This window comes from Lynx rufus, unplaced genomic scaffold (assembly GCF_022079265.1).
Source record: "Lynx rufus isolate CCGP_SWC_20201006 ecotype Redwood Valley unplaced genomic scaffold, mLynRuf1.p SCAF_15, whole genome shotgun sequence".
NCBI classification, from domain to species: domain Eukaryota; kingdom Metazoa; phylum Chordata; class Mammalia; order Carnivora; family Felidae; genus Lynx; species Lynx rufus.
The window spans coordinates 32,301,090-32,321,029 of record NW_025814829.1 but is presented as its reverse complement, the minus strand read 5'-3'; positions in this window follow the sequence as shown (position 1 = coordinate 32,321,029).

Here is a 19,940-nt window from a genome sequence, read left to right as displayed (position 1 = left end):
AAATGGAAAACCAAGACATCATAGAGCTAAATTAGGCTGAGGAATCGCGAGAAGATAGCAATGTCTAGTTGTGTGTCATGGAAGGTGAGGACAGGCAGTACTGCCCCAAGTCGACCCCCATCCCTGGAAGCAGTGATGCTAGTGATGCTTTTTGCCTTATTCGTCCTCTCACTCTGGGGAGATGAGCAAAGTGATGACGCATTGCTAAGACTTGTGTCCCCCACCTGGCTTTCCCTTCCCACCCCCAGCCAGTAACAAAGGCAGATGTCATGTGTTAGGAAGGTCAGTTCTGAACCCTCCCAACACCCACACATAGGACAAGAGTAGATGAAAAGCCTACTGTACAAATGCAAGCGGGGGACCTGGGGAGAAGGGCCTCCCTGATGTGAGCTCCACGCTATACCAGGCTCTGAGCTGGGTGTGGGAAATGCAAAAAACTGACAGAGCCCTCAAGCAACTTGTAGTCTCTTGACAGAAGGAGACTTGTATTTCTACAGAACGTGGAGAGGGCTTTATAAAAGCTAGTGAGAGGGGCGCCTGGGTGGCTCAGTCGGGTAAGCGTCCAACTTTGGCCCAGGTCATGATCTCACAGTTTGTGAGTTTGAGCCCCGTGTAGGGCTCTGTGCTGACAACTCAGAGCCTGGAGCCTGCTTCGGATTCTGTGTCTTCCTCTCTCTGTCCTTCCCCCATTTGCACTGTCTCTGTCTCTTAAAAAATGAATAAATGTTAAAAAAAAATTTTTTTAATTAAAAAAAAGCGATCGAGAGAGCCCAAAAGATGCCATTCCTGAAATTCTAATAGTGTCTCCCCTTGTATGCAACAGGACTGGCTCTTAGGCGATCAGAAAGCAGCCATCATTTGGCATTTTCTCCTGTTGCAGCACTTGGAAATGCAAGTGTCCCTTCCTCCTCAGACAGCTTCTTGACATAATCAGAGACCTATTGGGTACCTATTGGGTACCTATTCCTTGGAAGCCAGAGAGGAACACAAGAGCATTGGGAAAAAAGATACACTCCTAAAGTGTAAAGTCAGTATTTGGCCTCAAGGAGATAGGAGCTTACACTCAAAAAGAATTAAATATTGTCTCATGTTGCGGAAACCACTGCTGCTTCTAGCCAGGCTGTTCAATGACACAAACCCCCAATGTCACATTCCAAGGTATCAGGGCCTTAGGGAGAAATCTGTCATCACAGAATCACTTAAGCAACATCAGATCTATCCTACTTAGTGGTTACAGTGTCCCCTGGGATGCTCAAAAGCATATTGGCCCTGGCTAGAATCGTCTCTCAGGGAGTGAGCTCATCAGGAATCTCTCCTTGAGGGCCCTTGACACAGGAGAGGGCCCATGAGTCTGTCCTAAGAAGTACCTCTCCTTCCTCCCTCAAGCGGCTGGGGCCAGGAGTAGCTGATGGAAAGCACTTTTCCTTCCTCCTGAGCACTAAAGCTACCTCAGCTGACATCACAGGGCTCTGTAGCTCAGTCAGCAACATTCGTCTGAGCTGGAGTTTGTGAATTTGGACAGATTCCCCAGATCTGTGCCAAAGGCACAGCCAACAAGGACACAAACAATTTTGAGAACAGGTGACCTTTTTTATTCATTCACCAAATAAATGTTTATCGAATGCGTCCAGGGTACCCGGAACTGGGCTTATGATGGACAAGCTCCTTGGGTTTATGGCCCTGACACTTGTGTTTGCACAGACCGCGGGAGGGAAGGCTGTGAGAAACCCACCGTGCTCTTGATTTATGCTGGTGGATCCGAGCTTCTGATCATTTGCCCCAGTGAAAGGGGAAAAGAACGTTTGGACAGGACTGTCGAGGCTAGAGTCCTCGCGGTTTCCAGTGCGGCCCTTCGGTAAAGCGCTTAGCCTGATGCCGGCTCCTTTTGTAACTACCATCTTCACCCCTCGCTAACTTCTTCCTTCTCTCCAACTTAAACCCCTCATGGCAGTCAGCCTCCTGCTTCTCTGTGTTTGAGGGAAATGGAAAACTCCCCCAAACCACGGTCATAGGGAAATAGCTCTAATCAAAACAGTCTCCCCTGACCCCAGCTATACCAGACCTTCCAGACCTGGCAGAGGCCCCCTTGCCCTGATCCTTCAGCCAGACACAAGAGCTGGTCCCCTTGTGTGACCGGTATCCAACCCAGTCTTGGGTACGGTCTGCTGCCCAGCCTTCAGGGTTGGCACAAATGTGGACAAATGGTGGCTAAAGTTGCCACGTCCCGTTCATAGGAACAGACAGCTCCCTATGCTGTCCCATGCCCCACATCAGCCGTTCGGCTATTTTCAGGGTCTCTGTTTCCTTTCATACTGCCTCTGGGAGCCCTGGGTGCTTCATCTGTGAAATGGGGCTGATGACTGCCCTTTGAAGAGTTGTCAGTATTAAATGTAATGATACATGTACCAAGCCTGCTCCTTGGCAAGGACCCACCAAATGTTGCCTTCGGCCTCTCTGGTCAAGTGGCCTGGTGGCCCAGAGAACAGCAAGAAAAGAAACCAGCCTTCTGAAACAGCGATGTTTGTCTCAGATCATCTCATCTCCACCTTAAAGGAAGATGATGTCCCAGGGCATTTGAGGACCTAAAAGTACTAAAATGTCTTAGACTCACTAGAAATTTATTATTCTCTCTTGGGAGGAGGGCATTTACATTTATCGGCATCCTTGTCAGCATCATCTTTGGGCCCGGTGGGGAGGGAAAAATAGAGAAATGTCACCAGTGCAATGAGCCAACCCAGGCTTCTCTGTCATTCGGAGTTATTTAGCAGCTGCAAAATAAGTGGGCTTATATCCAAACTTAGTTCTTTGCCATCAAATCTACTGGACAGAAGCCCCAGGATTCAATGGACGCTTTCTGACAGAACGTAACTATTTTCCTACTGACCAGAGTTTGCCATTACCCCCAAACTCGGACCATGAGGCACAGAGGCTGAAGATTGAGATGTTTAGGTTGGCTAGAAGGAAGAACTTCGTGAACTGTGAAAATAATTAAATACTAAAGGAGGCATTTGGACTGTGTGAGCTATTCGGTCCAAACAGAAGGATGTGTTTGCCAGTTACCTCTCTGGAGGCAGAAGGATGGACTGTCGGACCTCCTGGCCCATTCCATCAGCAGGAGCTCTTGGCGGCTGCAGCGTCCCCAGCTGAGGGCTCTGCCTGGGAGACGGGGTGTGGCCCTCCTCCCCACCAGGCACGTGCCCTCCAGACAGTACTCAGGCACTGCGGCTGCAGATATTAATAACCCCTGCTTGACTCTTTCTGGCTTTAGGGTAAATGCCTCTGGACACTGCCCAGAAGGACAAGGGAACCGAGGTGGGAGGAGGGCTGGGGGGCGGGGGTCCGGCTTGACGGCTGAGAAGAGAGGGGTGGCGAAGAGGTTATGTTTCCTCTCACCTCCTCAGTGAGTGTCTGTGTGTGTGTATATGAGATATGTGTCTAGCCAAAGGGAGGAGCTGCCCTACTTTTGAGGGAGGGAGACTGGCCTTCACAACGTTCTGTCCTTCTGTCCCCACTGCCATCATGCTTGCTCGCAACCTCATGTCTTCCTGGATATCACCTTCACTTCCTGTTTTCCTTGCTGCCAGTCTCTGTCTCCTCAGGAATCCGTACTTCCCATTGCTTCCCAATTCACTCGTCTGGACCAAAACTTTCATTCCCACTGGGTTCTCAAAACAGCCCCAATTCGTCAGTGTGTCATTGAAGACCCCCCCTCCCCGCCCCCCGCCGGCCAATGAGATGTCAGCCTAGCGGCCGGGAGGGCCTCACCTCTGGCCACACTTGCATGGATAGCCCAGTCTGTGGGAAAACTGGCTTCTTGGACATCCCCAGAGCTCAGTCTGCACTTTTTCACCGCCATGGTTTTGTTCATATCTTCCCTCCACTTGAATGCTCCTCTCAGCATCACTGAAAAGTCTGTTCATCCCTCCGTGGGCAGATTCTCCAGCCAGGTGCAGGATTCTGGCATGGCCCGTATCCTATTCAATATCGTGTGAAGCCGTCAGGCTGCTTGGCCCTTGGGCAGGCATAAAGGAGGACACGTAGTAGCTAATGTTACCATGTCCTGCTGATGAGAACAAATGGCTCCCTCCACTGTCCACCCCCACCCCACTGGCCTGTGGCTATTCTCTGGCCTCCAGCCTTCACTCATCCCTGCAAGGAGCAGCCCTGTCTGATCTGCCCGCCGGCCCACTGTTCACCTTAGAGATCAGAGGTGTGGAACCAGCTTTCTGCTGTTTCTGAGCTCTGAGCAGTGTAATGGTGGGAGCACAGCCTACAAGTATCACGGGGCCCAGCAGAGGTCCAGAGTACAGCTCAGGTTCTGATCTAAGGCCTGAGGCAGGAGGGAGAGGACCAGTGCCTAGAGCTCATGAGGAAAAAAAAAAATTGTTTTTAATGTTTATTTTTGAGAGAGAGATTGAGAAATAGATAATCCTAAGTAGGCTCCATGCTATCAGTGCAGAGCCCAATGCAGGGCTTGAACTCACAAATATGAGATCATGACCTGAGCCGAAATCAAAAGTCGGACCCTTAACTGACTGAGCCACCCAGGTACCCCAAGTAAAAAAAGAAAAAAAATTTAAAGATCATTTATTCGGCTCTTTCCTTGGAGTCCTCTTCACTCTCCTCCAGCAGCAGCTGGAATTGGTCAGAACTTAGAATGCGTTGATACTTTGCGAGCTTTGGTTTCTAGCCGGGTTCTTCCCGGTCCATCCTCTCTTCATCCCTTGCTCTCTCCCTGCCTTTCGTCTCCGTGGACTGAGTGCTTGTTCTATGCAGGGCACTGCCTGGGTAGAGTCCGTGCTCTCAGGAAGCTTTGGCGGGTAGGCGTCACATACGTCAGGGTGACAGTGTTTGTCCGTGGTGCTGAGGGCTAGCTGAGGTGCCAAGCGTGCACAGAGGGGACACCGAGAAGCACTCTGCGTCATTATTCTCATTGACTCAGGAGGTATATAAAGTGCCGTCCAGAAGAGCCCGTGGGAGGTGAAATGGGCAATGGAGGGCACCAAGGAAGAAAGGGGAAGGAGAGGAAGCGGAGGTGGCTTTTGGTTTCTCGCCACCCCAATCCAGCCTGACTCCAGAGCCAGCTACAAATCAGACTCCGACAGTTCAAATCTGATGCTTTCACTCCCGTATGGGTCTTCTATTACGTTGCTGGCCATCTCGCGTTTCCCCCTCGCATCCCCATGTGCTTTTGCCAGCTTCTACTCCACAAATGGAACCTCCCTCTGGGTGACAGAGCCTGGAGCAGGTAACCTCAGGAGCCATCCAGGGCCATGTTTTTGGCTATATAAAAGAAGACAGCCCAGCTGACTTCCTGTCCAAGGTTCCGTAAGCCGCCCTTGTGTCCTTATAATGCAGGAAAACATTTATCTTTGTGCTTTTCATCTGGGCACTCCCCAATACTTGATCTTTCCCTAGTCAGAGGCATCCACAATGCCCTGAAGAGTGACGGGTGAAAGCAATAATGCAAAGACAAACCCAAAAACAAAAAACCCATGTTTAGTCTTTTTAACATCCATAGGGAAGATATCAAGAATAAAAAAAGATAGAGTTTGGCCTATAAAAATAGAAGAGAAAGGGGCGCCTGGGTGGCTCAGGCGATTAAGTGTCTGACTTCAGCTCAGGTCATGATCTCACAGTTCGTGGGTTCAAGCCCCACATCAGGCTCTATGCTGACAGCTCAGAGCCTAGAGCCTGTTTTTCCCTCTCTCTCTGCCCTTCCCCTGCTCATGTTCTGTCTCTCTCTCAAAATTAAACATTAAAAAAATTTTTTTTTTTTTTAATAGAAGAGAAAGGGGAGCCTGCGTGGCTCAGTCAGTTAAGCATGGCCTCTTGATTTCAGCTCAGGTCATGATCTCACCGTCATGAGTTCAAGCCCCACATCAGGCTCAGGCTCCACGCTTAGCCAATCTCTCTCTCTCTCTCTCAAAAAAAAAAAAAAAAAAAAGCATTAACATAGAAGAGAGGAAGAACAATATGATTACCTTGCCCCACTTTAGACATGTTGGCATTCTAACCGTTCCCTGAACCTCCATGCATTTCACATATTAGGCTTGTGTGCACACTTGGCTTTCAGCATGCACTGCTCTCTTCCCTATGGCTCTGCCTAGCAAGTTCAGATCACCTCTAAAGATTTACCCAGGTGGAGAGTTTGCCTCTCCATAAAGCTTTCCCTGAAAGCCCCACAGAGCTGGGCACCACCCTAGCTTCTGGTCTACTCTCCATTAAAGCCCTCAGGTTCTTGTAACTCCCCACTTACATATCTGTCTCCTCTTCTGTCTAGGTTGTGAACATCCAAGGGCGGGGGGGATTGGAAGTTCATCTTTGCATTCCTGGTGCCTGACACATGGTAGGCCATCGGTCAAGTTTACTTTCTTGAGAATTCAAATGACCTAGCCATGGTACAGTTTGTGGTCCTGGGAGCCAAGCCACTGAGAACAGATTGCAAACTCAAGAGCTCTTGCCCAGCCCAATGGGCATTTCTAGTTCTCAGTCCTCAACTCGATAGTTCAACTGCCCGGGGGAGCCTAAGCAGTACTAAAAGGGCCCAATGGTCCCGGCCATGCACTTGGGCAACCTGATAATTACTGCAGTCACTGGTGCAGAGGTGCATTTCCTCCATGAGTAGTGTGGCCCGGGCCCTGCAGTCTCTGGTAGGAGCCAGACCTGGGCTTGGCCCCTTTGTGACCAAGGTGAAGCTCTGTCATCCCTGTCCCTGGGCTTCAGTTTCTCCATCTGTCATGTGGCTGTGGGTCTTAATTAGAAAGCTCTTAGGGATTCCTGAAAGGACTCTTATTGTTCAGCTGCACAAAGGATATTATGTCACAGTGGTATAAGAGCACGGCAAATAATGGAAACTAGGAATAATAAGGGCACTTATTCCCAGAAGCACATTGATTTAAACCACAAAAGCTCCTTGGAACAGGGCTTGAGAACTGTAAAAGCCTGAGCAGTCAACAACCCCTGTGGGAGGGGAGCCCATGCCAGGCTATTGCTGGAGAGTTGATTCGGTCGTTGTAGGCGGCCCAGTTTTGTCCCTCAGGTGTCCTCACTTGGGTGACATTTCCCTGCTCTAATGAGCCTAGCCTGTTTGCTGGGTTCTGGAGAGAAACAACCATTACTTCCACATCCCTTGCATACGATGCAAAGAATTGGCCTTAGCACAGTTCAGGTTACTTTTCATTCTCTGTATGACGAAGATGGGTCTCCAGATACTAGAAAATTCATCACCACTTTTGTTTCTAAACTCTGCATAGCAGAAGTCCCATCTGGGTCACATCTTGACCCAGCCATTGCTACCGCTGGGCAGCAACTTTAGAAAACCACCCAGATGCACTGTATCTGTGAAAAATAAAGCTCCCTTAACAAACAGATCATCCAACATGGAAAAATATGTTGAAGCATTGCTCTGACAGAAGAAAGGACAGGATCTGCAAAGAATGGTGGCTCTGATTGCACAAAAATTTCAAACTCCTGAATGAAAAAAAAAAAACAACACACCATAACCCAAACTATAAGATAAAAAGAACAAATGGTAGGGGATATATTTGCAATACTCACAATAGACTAATGAGTACTATCCTTAATATATAAAAGTCTTTGAAAATCATTAAGAAAAATAATAGCACCCAACAGAAAAATGGGTTGAGGATCCAGAGAATCCACAAAATAAAAATTACAAATGGCTAATGAACAGCTTTTAAAAACGTTATAATGAAATAAATGTAATGAAAGAAATGCAAATTTAAACAAAAAGATTTCATTGTTTTCAGCTATTAGATTGGCATAGATTTTTATTTTTAGCGATATGGTGAACTCACATTTAATGTTACCTAGTAAGGGTAACTATAATTATATTCTATGACCCTACAATTCCATTCCTTATTCCTCCTCAAGGAAACTTTGCATCTGGGCATAAGTAGACACATGGGAGAATGTTTGTAACATCTTTATTTGTAATAGCAAACACTGGAATGAACCCAAATATCCATCAATAGGTAGATATATAAATTATGATATATTCACAATAGAACACTATACAATGCTAACAACAAATGATTACAGATACAGGTAGCAACATGAATGAAGTTGAGTGTATGAAGTTAGTCACTCTGATTCCATGTATATGAATGTTATGGTGTTCCAAGTCAGAATATTGGTTCCCTTTGGAAGGACGTAGTAACCGGGTCAGGGCTGAGGTGCATTTCTATGGCACTAACAATGTTGTGTCTTGATCTAAGGATGTGTTCATTCTGAGAAAATTCATCAAGCTAAACCTTCATGATAAGTGCACTTTTTTGTATGCATGATATACTTCATTTGTAAATGTTTTTTAAAAGCAAGTCCTCAAAGAATACACACACAAAGCATTATTTTATTTACATGAGGAAAAAGCATGCAAAACTAAGTCATATATTGTTAAAGAATATGAGCATATGTGGTGAAACTAAAGAAAAGCAAGGGGCTGGTAGAGACTCAATTCAGGAAGGTAGATTCTTCTGAGGAGCAGGATGGGGGCTTTGGGTGGTTATGATCTTTTAGCTCTTAAGCTAGATGGTAAATTCACAGATGTTTCATCAGTCTTTATGTCCTTCACATGTTAGAAATATCATTTTCATGTATTTAATAGAAACAAAATTAAAATTGTTTTTTAAATTTTTTTTTTTTTTTTTTAGAGAGAGAGAGAGAGAGCACAAGCTTGAAAGGGGCAGAAAGAGAGGGAGACAGAGAATCTGAAGCAGGCTCCAGGCTCTTGGGCTGTCAGCACAGAGCCTGATGCAGGACTCAAAGCCACAAACCATGAGATCATGATCTGAGCAGAAATCAGACGCTTAACTGGCTGAGCCACCCGGGCATCCTTAAAATTATTTTTAAAAGACTTTGACACAACTGCTGTTGGGAGGCCCCTGCCAATGCATTGGCCCCTGCCAATTAATGTATTGATATACATCAATACAACTTTTCTAGAAACGAGAATGTCTCTCCTATCCATGTAAAAATTATACTTCTTCTAAGAAGTTTCCCTAAGATAGAGACAAGAGAGCAAAGATATTATAAAAGAACATCAAACATGGTTTAGTAAGACAAAAATTGGAAACAATATAAAGTTTTGTCAATAGGAATTGATCAAATTACACTAACTCCATAAAATAGAATACTATGTAACTATTAAGATTGATGATGATGATGTACATCTTTTGATGTCCATGGACATAGGTTCACTATAGATTCTTGCATAAAAAAAAGTCAGGTTATGAAACAGTATGGTGTGATCTCATATTCTTAAAGCTGTATCTTTTCATGTATAGGTGTGTAAGTAAGAGTCTGGGAAGTCTATCAAAATATTAATAAGGTAGCTTTTTCTAAATGGTACGCATAATTACTTTAAAAAATCAAAAGGTTTGTTTTAATTTTTTTTTTTTTTAAATAGGACGCAGTAGGAAAAAAAAAATCTCCCCAGCTGCTAACTTTCCAAGATACATCACAGGCATGGAAAAAGAACTTAAAAATATATTTTCTTATCACTGAAATCCTAACACATGAATGGAAACCCCCCGGAGTGCAAGGCCCACCTACATTGCATACATATTTAGTGTGGCCGGATACAGGTTTACAAAAACATTTCTTAAGCTCCCTGGGTCCATTCCCCTCTCCTTTGTCCAACTTCTTTCAGAGATTATCCAGCAGGGAAGGCATTTGAATGTTCAAGAGCTTCAGCTGCAAGCACATTCACATGTGTGTCGACATTCCATAGCTGTTTATCAGGGCAGGGCCTCCCAGAGGGCAGGAACGAGGGCACCGACTGAAGGACACCTGATGTGGAGTGCAGCGGGATAGGTTTCCACACCCTGAATGCTTTGATCCCTGGGACTGCCGGCCTTGACTCTGCACCCTTCCCCACCTCACCAAGACCATCCCCCAGTCCTTCATGAGTGACTTTAGGCGGCCAGTGCAGTGAACTAACAAACTCTTCAGACAGGAGGCTACTCACCTGTAGGCAACCACTGAAGGTCTCTGCCAACTGTGTCCTCAGGGGCGAGCTGTCACGCTCCACACCCACCACCTTCTGTCCAGGCTCCACGCCCCCAGCTCATTCTCAGCTCTCTCCAGAGCCTCTGGACTCTCTGTGCCCAAAGAGCTGGTTCAAAAGTTCAGAAGGTCAGCCTGGGCCTGGAGAGAGTCTGCTCAGGGTATATCCACGGACTGCAGGCCCCGATTGTTCTCTGTACCCTTTCCCAACGGTGTGTCCCCTGTGGGGTCCCTGGGGACACAGGCAGTGGGGAAGCCTGAGGGCAGAGAAAGCCACTAAAACATCCCACAGGAATTTCCCTTTCATCCTTGTGGTGTCGTTGTTAAAGCAGATAGGTGATTAAACGTGAGTAGAGTCTTAATATTGTTTACCCCAGAAACGTGCAAATTCACTGTTTTTGTCAATACGGTCAATCAAATTACTTCAGCTACATCAGTGTTCACTGAGTGCCTGAGGAGGGTCAGGGATTCGTTAAGCCTATGGGAAGTAGAAAGGTAAGTGCATTCTTGCCCTCCATGGGCTTCTAGAATCATTCGAAATATGAAATAAAATACAAGCTTTTATTGTTATTTTTACCATGGAGGTGTAGAAAGCAACAGGGAGAAAAGATTAATTCACTTTCAGATTCTATATATTCAATCCTGAGAACTACCAAGTTTTCTGATTCCATTTCAATTCTGTGAGTGTGTGTGTGTGTGTGTGTGTGTGTGGTGTGAACCTCCCCTCCAGGGGGGCTGCCTCTAATGGGTCTGCCTCTCCAGACAGCCTCCTTTCTTTGTGTCTCTATATTTCAAATTCCAAATTCTTAGAAGAGAGAACCCGAGCAGGTCACTGCATAAACATGGCTGCCTGGACCACACCGAGGGGTGTGGTGAGCGGATGTGTTTGGAGGGGGTTGGGGCAGGTTGAACTGTACCCCGAGAAGATAACAACTGAGCAGATAACCCAGTGTATGTCTACAGCCGTCCTGAAATGTGTACCATCCTTTCTTATAAGAGTCACCTCACTACAATGTGAAAAGCAGAAGGCACAGAGGTGACCAATGATCACCTTCATATTTTACACTGTGTTGTAAATTCCATTTGTTTATCTCTCTCTGAAGGTAAAAAGCATTATGTAATCACTCACTGTTATGTGATAGTACAGTCGGACGTCTTTTCAAGTAAGGTGTGCTGCCCTTAGGTACGCTATTAGGTACTATAAGGATCACGTATCCAGATTCTGAGTCATTCACTTAGCAAACACGGAGTAGCAACTACGTGCTGACACATGGTGGCTTTGCTTGAGGAATCCACAGCGTAGGGTAGGAATCCATGATATATAGCATCAAAGTGATATGAGCCATGAAAAATTGAAATTCATCTTATTATTTAACTCCTGGCTTGTCCTAGAGAGACTATGCAAGGAGTCCTGGTTTTCAAATACACAAGCTTCCTTAATTGGGACTGAGCATAGTTGGCCACTCCAGCAGCAGACCCAGGAGCAAATATTCATTGTAAGTCTACACTATGCAGAGCTCACATTATACTTCTGGGGACATCAGAGAAAGCGGTGGGGGGAGGGGTTCTATTTCCTGTCCTTGGGAAGAAGCTGACAGTCTCCTAGAAGAGGCAGTTATGTACTGGTGGCTCCAGAATTTCGATACAGGAAGGACTTAGGCCCCTCATTGGTTGGGAAAGGGTGGGCTTGGGGACCCAGCTTGTCATCTTTGCACAGAATTTACCTGAACTAGAGGAACATCAGCTGTTCATGGCCAAGTAAAAGGTGAGTGTGTGGAGGGACGGGGTGCTGATAGAGTTGAAGAGAGGGTGGCTAACATCTCCCAACCCTGCTCCGCATTAGGCCTGGGTAAAAATGCATCCTACATGTATGAAAGGAACATCAAAACATGCACACAAGAGTCAAGGAACTTGGCCTTTGGTACTCACTTTGCCACTTACTGACTGGGCAAGTCATTTTCCTCTCTGGGCTGCAGTCAGGGCTCTGCTGGCCTGCCCATAGCACTCCAGGAGGTCCTGAGGACAGATACGAATGGATGTGAACCAAGCAAATATTGTCAAACCAACCTCAGTTAAAGGTCCCTGCTCACCTGGTTGGGATATACAATCTTGATTTCAATGACCTGGCAGAATCCACCTAGTAGCCCAAAAAGCCAGAGGAGTTTTACAGTGGGGAGTGTATATAGACAAAAAGAAGGAAGAGGGAAGAATAACCAAATCTGAATGACTGAAAGAGCATTTCATTGTTTAATTATAACTTTACCCAACCAACCACTGATATGATATAATATGATATGATATATGTGTGTGTATACATACATATATATACACACACAATATAATGATACAAAGTGTTGGCTTCTAATTCCTTTCTTACCAAAAAACTAGAAAGGACCCTGAATCAACTATGACTGAGAGACAGGTATAGAGGTACAGGGTTATTATATACGGGAAGAGAACAGAGGTTGGGGTCACTCCAAAGTGCCTGGTATCCCAAATCTGCCACTTACCAGCTGTGCCACCTGAGGCACGTTACTCAAAATTGCTGGATCTCATTTGTAAATTTGTAAGTTTGAGGCAGCACAGCCTCACTCATGGGGTCGTTGTGAAGATTAAATGTTAACACACCCCGTTGTAGATGCTCAATACTGGTAGCTACTTGCTTTATTCTTGCTCGTAATAAATTATTCTTCCTCTCGCATGGTCCAAGTTCCCTCAGTACTCACTTGCTGTTCATGTCCCATGTCAACTGGGTAACAGTATCCTTTTTAAAATTTAGGTTGCCTAATTCTATATGAAGAAAATTCTGCTGTTAGACTTGTTCTTCTCTTGGACAGAGTCCCAACAGAGGCACAAACCACCATCCCCGGCTTCTTCCTACAATGGTGGCACAGCGCCCCATGGCCACATGGCTCCAGCTGGAAGGGTTAATACTGCCAGAGGGATTGGATGGAAATAAGCAAGAAGCAGCTTCCAAATTACGGGTAACCCCTAAGGTTGCTTCCAAGCCTGACACACCACAGTTTTAAGATTTTTCTCCGTTGACTTCATGGATCCAGATAGACTTGCCAAAGCCTAGAGAGGCCAGCTGACTCAACAGAGGTTGCACATTGAGCAATGGCTGGGCAGGGATTAGTGGTTCTGGACTTTGAGCTATTATCACAAAGCTGGAAGAGACCTTGAGCCCATCACAGTGGAAATTTCAAACCCATGCCTGCAGCGTTCAATGGGCCAATAGTATGCCATGTTGATTTTTTAAATATTGCTTGGTAATTTTCAACTCAAACAGTTTTTACTATATTAATTCATTTTAAAAATATTTATTGACAACCCATTAAGTTCTCTTTTTTGTTCTTTAATGACATTTCCTAGATGGAAATCAGGAGTGGGAGCCTCTGGGTAGGACGTCCTGGCCTTTGCCTTAACTGGATTGCAGTGTGTGTTAAACCTCTAGACTGCCTGCAGTCTTGTGATTGGAAGGGAGAGCAGGAAATAGTGTGAAAGTGAGTCAGACTGAGGTCGGGGGGAAATTGGCATGAGACAGCAAATAGCACAATGGTAAGGTGATCAGGAACAGAGTCAGGTCTTCCCACGAACACATGGGCGAGCCGGGAGAAGATGAAGGAGTTGTAGTGAACAGAGAGGAGGAGAATTACAAAGATGGATGGACTGAGTGTAGCACCAAGCAAAGAAAGGAATCGGGAAGCTTCTGTGTCTGGGTCCACCCGATGCCACTTGTATGAGTCAGAATTGAACTCTGGAAGCAGAACTACTATGACTAGTACAGAATACGGAATTTATCATAATAAATAAGCTCTTTCACAACGGGGGTGTGGAGCTGGGAGAGTAAAAATCTAAAAGATCACGGAAGTCACTAACCAGCCTTGGTGTGTCTGAACCAAGTGGAGCTTACAGAAAGCAAGGCAGGTCGAGCTGTGGAATGGGGCCTTCCAGGGCTCATGCAGAATCTTTGGAAGGATTGACTCTTTGGAGTTGATTGGCTCTTTGCAGCTCTTGCCTCTGTGAGTTTGCAGCAAAATGTCTGAGAGTGGGCATGGGGTCACTGTTGGTCAGCAGGGCTGGCAGTCCCAGAGGGGCAGGGAAGAACGGGGACACACAGGAGACTGGCTGAATCTCCGTGCCTCTCACCAGCTCCAGCCAACAAGTGGCCTTCAGCACAAGATGGCGGCTGCTTCACTGCTGCCCTCACCGTCTCATGCCACTTCACTTCTAGCCACCCTAACCAGAGTCATTCAGGGAAGGGGGTGCTGGGAAACACAGTTCCCAGAATAATCAAGGTGACCATCCAGCAATCCCACACTGTGATCTGGGAAAGACAGGAACACACTCAGTTCTGAGATTCACAGACACATTTTTGAAGTTTCAGAAAAGTCGATGGTAGAGAGGAATGCTGTCAAAGTGTTTCTGTCCATCAAGACTCTGGGTTGCAAGTGACAGAAATTCTAATACAAACTGGCTTAAGTAAAAAAAAAAAAAAAAAAAAAAAAAAAGAGGCTTTGGGCAAAAATCTTGGGGCAACTCAAAGAATCAAAAGAATAGTTGCCGGATGATGCCAAGTCAGACAAAACTTGACCCCATAAAAACGTACTCTTTCATTTCCTTCTCTCTCTCACAACCTCATCTCTGGATGGCAGCCTCATCCTTTCCGCCTTCTCATGTGGCAGCTCTGGTGTCACAGTTATACAGCCACTCGACCAGAAAGAAAAGACAGTTTCCCCACCAGCTTTATTTTTTTTAATCCCTGATTATTATTATTATTATTATTTTTTGATCAGTCCTTGGATAATCCCCAGACCAATTGATGTGGCCAGGTGAGTAGGATGTTATTATGGTTAAATAAGTCAGGGGACAGGTCCACCCCTGTGGCCTCAGAGGAACAAGCCAGGGTACTTTGGTCAGCCACCCAGAACCATGCAGAGGAAGAAAGGCTTTCTCCCAAGGAATGAAGCTCCATTCCCAGAAGAGGGGAGAGATGTGCTGGGCAGACAAAAGTACCAACTGTCTCCATTGGTGTCTCAGGGACTGAATGAAGTGTTCCCCCAAAATCATTCTTCTCCTTCTGGTTCATTTTCTTTAATGTTATAGCTGCTGCAGCCAGTTTCTGACCACACTTAACTGGTATTCCAAAGAGAACTGCTCCAGGGAAGGAAATGCTTGGTGAGGGTGACGATCAGGTGACAACAATTATCTGAGAGACCTAGCGATTGGACAGTTTGCTCAGAGCCATTCAATTACTTTCAAAGAGGAACTAGGACTCTGACAGAATATTCCCCAGGGAATACATTAGCAGGCTGGTTTATAGATCGCCCTGTGGAGATTTGGGTTACTCTCTCCATGGCCTAATCAGATGGTTTTCCTGGACCTGAAAGGACAGAACAGGGGCAGCGTTGTTACTCAGAGGTCAAAGAATATAAGACATTACTTGGAATCTGACTTCAGCATGGAGGTGGGTTGAGATGATTCATGATGTGTGTGTGTGTGTGTGTGTGTGTGTGTGTACTTTGAGGTAAAAGGAGTGTCACTGAAGTAACAGACATCTTTTCTAGGAGGAGGAAATGAATCTGAGATTAGGGTTCCGGGGGCTCTGAAAAAGGCAGGCAATTTCATTGTTCTTTAGGTTATCTGTTAACCACCTTAATCAGATAATCTAAGACTTCTTTTTGGCTAATAATATCATTTATTTCTCCTCTCCTATTTGTCTTTTATACTTTGTCAGTGGTTTCCATGCTTGGCTGTGCATCAAAATTACTTATGGAGCTTTTTAAAGAGTTCCCAGACACTGGGTCCCAGCCCCAGTATCCCCCACTCCCTATTTCAAGTTCCATGAAGGATTCCAGTGCACAGGCAGAATGGAAAACAGCTCTTCGTGCTGTGAAGTGCTCTCCATCCTTCAGAGAGATTTTGTGTGCTTCGTCTTGCCTGATACCCAGGGCAAGACCAGGCTGGGAAACTAAGGATATGGTGGTTAAATGGTGTTTTTAAGGTCAGACAGCTTGTACAGGCTGGAACCAGGTGGGCTGGAACCTGGGTTCTTTTGCTCCTGACCCAGTCAAAAAGGGTAGACTGGGTCAAAAAGACCCAGTCAAAAAGCCAGTCAAAAAGACCAAGGCTTGGTCTTGACCTACCATGGAGAAGCAGCAGAGAAAAGAGGCCTGACTAATAAGAATAGGTCTACTTCCGTATGTAATCAAAGTAATACTCTTAGGCAGTATCCATAAATGAGTACCTCCTATAGGCAAAGCCCTTCCCCAAATGTACCATCCATTAACTTTTCCTGCTCTGATGATTACTGCTGTGGGATGTTTGAAAATCTGCTTGACCTCACTGTTCATTGGTTTCTTCATCTATACAATGAGAATGGTGGGTTTGGGTTCCTTCTACTCTCTTTCTAGATTATTATATCTGTTCACTGAATAGCCCTTGGATTTGCAAGGGCTGAAAAGAGCCCTCTATTTTCTTAATGTCTATTGATTCTTTGTCCCTATGTTGCAATGTGGTATAAGAACACGCTTCAAATGTGATAAGCCCTAGACAAGATGCATTACGACTCAGTCTCATGCAAGTGAAAAATGAAAATGACTGACAGCATAGGGAGGGGGGAGTGTGCAGAACAGAAAGCAGGGAGGCTGTAAATCCATGAAGAGGAGTGGGGAGAAATTGCTGGAGGTGATAAAAGAGAAGGGTGGCAGCAGCAAATGTGGCTGATTTATTTTGCCTGAGGTAGGGAGGTCCTAGATGGATTATTGGATGCCAGTTTAAACTCTGCTCCCTTACTTTTACCCTAGCCCTTCTGGAAGACCTCAAGATCCTTCCCCCTCAGATCCTTCACTATCCCAATCCCAGTAACCATGAAATAGACACTAGTATCTTAAATGAACGAAATATTTCTGTTGGCCCTTGCCAAGAGCTGGAACGAGGAACCCAAAAGCAAAGAAGGTAATACAAAGAGAGACACAAACCCAGAAGAATGGTGTCAGGAAGGTTAAAGCCCCTACAAAGGTGGGCCTTGCCAATCATGACCAGGGCAATAAAAAGGCCCACTGGGTCATGTTCAGAGCAAGAAGATGGGCTAGACCCACAGTTTGGGAAACAGCACAGTGTTAACAAGTGACAAAGAAACAGAAGAGACACTAAGGTCCTAAGTACTTGCTCTCTTTCCTCCATTGGAGACACAACCAGGTCTCTGAATGCTCAGGCTGAGCTCAGGATCTGGCACACAGTAGGAGTACAATAAAAATTTCTTCAGGGAATGGAGAATGAATGGGAGGAGGATAAAGAGGAGAATGCCCTTGAAGTTCAACAGACAGCCCAGGATGTTTGAAAAAGTGTGAGAAAAGAGTCTGTGCTATCAATTCAATCCAAATCAGGAGCAAAAGTTCACTGTGGTAATCAGCTCCGTAGGAAACAGACTGAGATGGCGATTGGGCGAGTGAAGGGGATAGAAACAGGATTGAACTGTAATGCAGATGCAAAAAATCTCAGGTCCGCCCCATAGACTGGCTCTTTAGAGTTGGCTCACCCTGAGGCAAGGGGGCTGGGTCTGTCTACCTCATCAACCAGTCAGGGATATAGGCTATGCTCCCGGACGAGGTGTGACCTTGGACCACCTGTGAACTGTCAGCAGTCAACACTCCCAAGAGCTAAGGGAATGAGTGACTCAGTCTTGAAGAAAGAATGTGTGGGCACACCATGGCACCCACAAATAATTAATCCCACCTCCTTATTTTACAGGTGAAAAAAGTCCAGAGATGAAATCATATAGCCGGTTAACAGCCAAGCTGGGACATCTCTCGAAATGGTTATTAGAGTGTTCCCACAGGCCTAGTGTATGTGGAATTTGGCATGGGATTTGATGGAGCTACCAATATGGACAAAAAGGAGAAAGGGAGGTTAGATCAATGGTTCCCAAATCTAGCTGCTACCAGCATCGTGTGTGAAGGGTTACTAGAAGGCAGATTCCTGGGCTCCATTTTCAGAGAGTCTCTTATGAGGGAGTCTGGCACAAAGCCTGAGAATCTGTATTTTAACAAGCGCCCACATGATTTTATGTGGCACATCTCCCAGCCTGCGCCTGGGAACCAGTGTATGAGAAAATAAGACATTGCTGAATAATCTGTACAAAGTATTGTCAAATGATGTTATCCTGGAAGGAGATCTCATCTGGGTTCAAGAGGGCTCACTCCTGAACTCTGATTTAGTCAACAAATTTTATCAACTTGAAGACTTCAGTAGCATATATATCCAACAAAGAGGACCTCAGAATTGCAAGAGATTACTAATACTTTAGATGATCAAATTGAGATTTCAACAGATTTCAACATGTGGCCCTTCAGTATGATTTTACAGATTGATATTTATTGACACTGAAAGTTGTTCAGAGTATCTAAAATGAGAGAAAGCAGCAGAGAGGCAGCGGGTATGGTGGATTAGAGCACAGACATTGGAACCTAATGGACTGCATGGGTTCGAATCCCAGCCTTACCGTTTACTCACTATGTGGCCCTGAGCAAGCTTCTTCTTTCCCTGTGCCTCGGTTTCCTCATCTGTAAAATGGGAACAGTGCTATGTAATTATAGTACTTGTCTCATAGGGTTACTGTGAGGATTATGTGAGTGAATATGTATAAAGGATTTATAACTGTGCCTGGCACATAGAAAATACTGTAGAAACATTTGCTGTCATTATATGTAATTGTTTCAGTTATCTATTGCTGTTAAAAAAACCCAAAAAACTATCCTTTGGGGTGCCTGGGTGGCTCAGCCAGTTAAGCATCCAGCTCTTGGCTGGGGCGCCTGGGTGGCTCGGTCCGTTAAGCGTCCGACTTCGGCTCAGGTCATGATCTCACAGTCCGTGAGTTCGAGCCCTGTGTCAGGCTCTGTGCTGACAGCTCAGAGCCTGGAGCCCGTTCCGGATTCTGTGTCTCCCTCTCTCTCTGCCCCTCCCCTGTTCATGCTCTGTGTCTCTCTCTGTCTCAAAAATAAATAAACGTTAAAAAAAAAAAAGCATCCAGCTCTTGGTTTTGGCTCAGGTCATGATCTCACTGTTCGTGGGTTTGGGCCCCATGTCAAACAGAGCCTGCTTGGGATACTCTCTCTCCCTCTCCTTCTCTGCCCCTCCCCTTCTTGCTTTTCTCTCTCTCAAAATAAATAAACTTAAAAAAAAAACAACAACAAAAAACAGACTCAGGCCCAGCCCAGACACAGAGGAGAGGAAATAGACCTCACCTATCAATGAGAGGAGCGGCAAAGAATTTGCAGCCATCTCTAATTGACCACAGAGGTTTACCTCCATGCCTGTCAGTGTGTGTGTGTGTGTGTGTGTGTGCACACTCATGCATGCACATGTATGCATATGCATGTTTATGCATAGAGAATGATGTGTGGAAGAGTACATACCAAGATGTAAATGATGGTTATCTTTAAGAGGATGGTTACAATATGGTTGTTATTCTCTTATTTATCCTTTCATGTTTTGCTTTTTTCTCCCGGAATTTTCCAGAATAACGTATGTTACATTTATAAAAAAAAGTAATTTCCATATTTTTAAAAAAGATTTCATTTTTAAGTAACCTCTGCATCCCACATGGGGCTCAAACTCACAACCCCGGGATCAAGAGTTACATGCTCCACTGACTGAGCCAGCCAGACGCCCCAGTAATTTCCATATTTTGAAAAAATATATGAAGATTTAAAATGAATATGAGCTAAAATTGTGATAGTTCTACCAAAAGAAGAAGAAGAAGAAGAAGAAGGTGAAGAAAGAAAAACACTAGCTCAAATCTACACAGCATTAATAAAATCAGAGCAGCTACATGTAGAACAAAGGTCCTAATCCTACTCCCCTCAGCAATCAGACCACACTGAAGTGTTACATGCACTGCTGGATTCTGA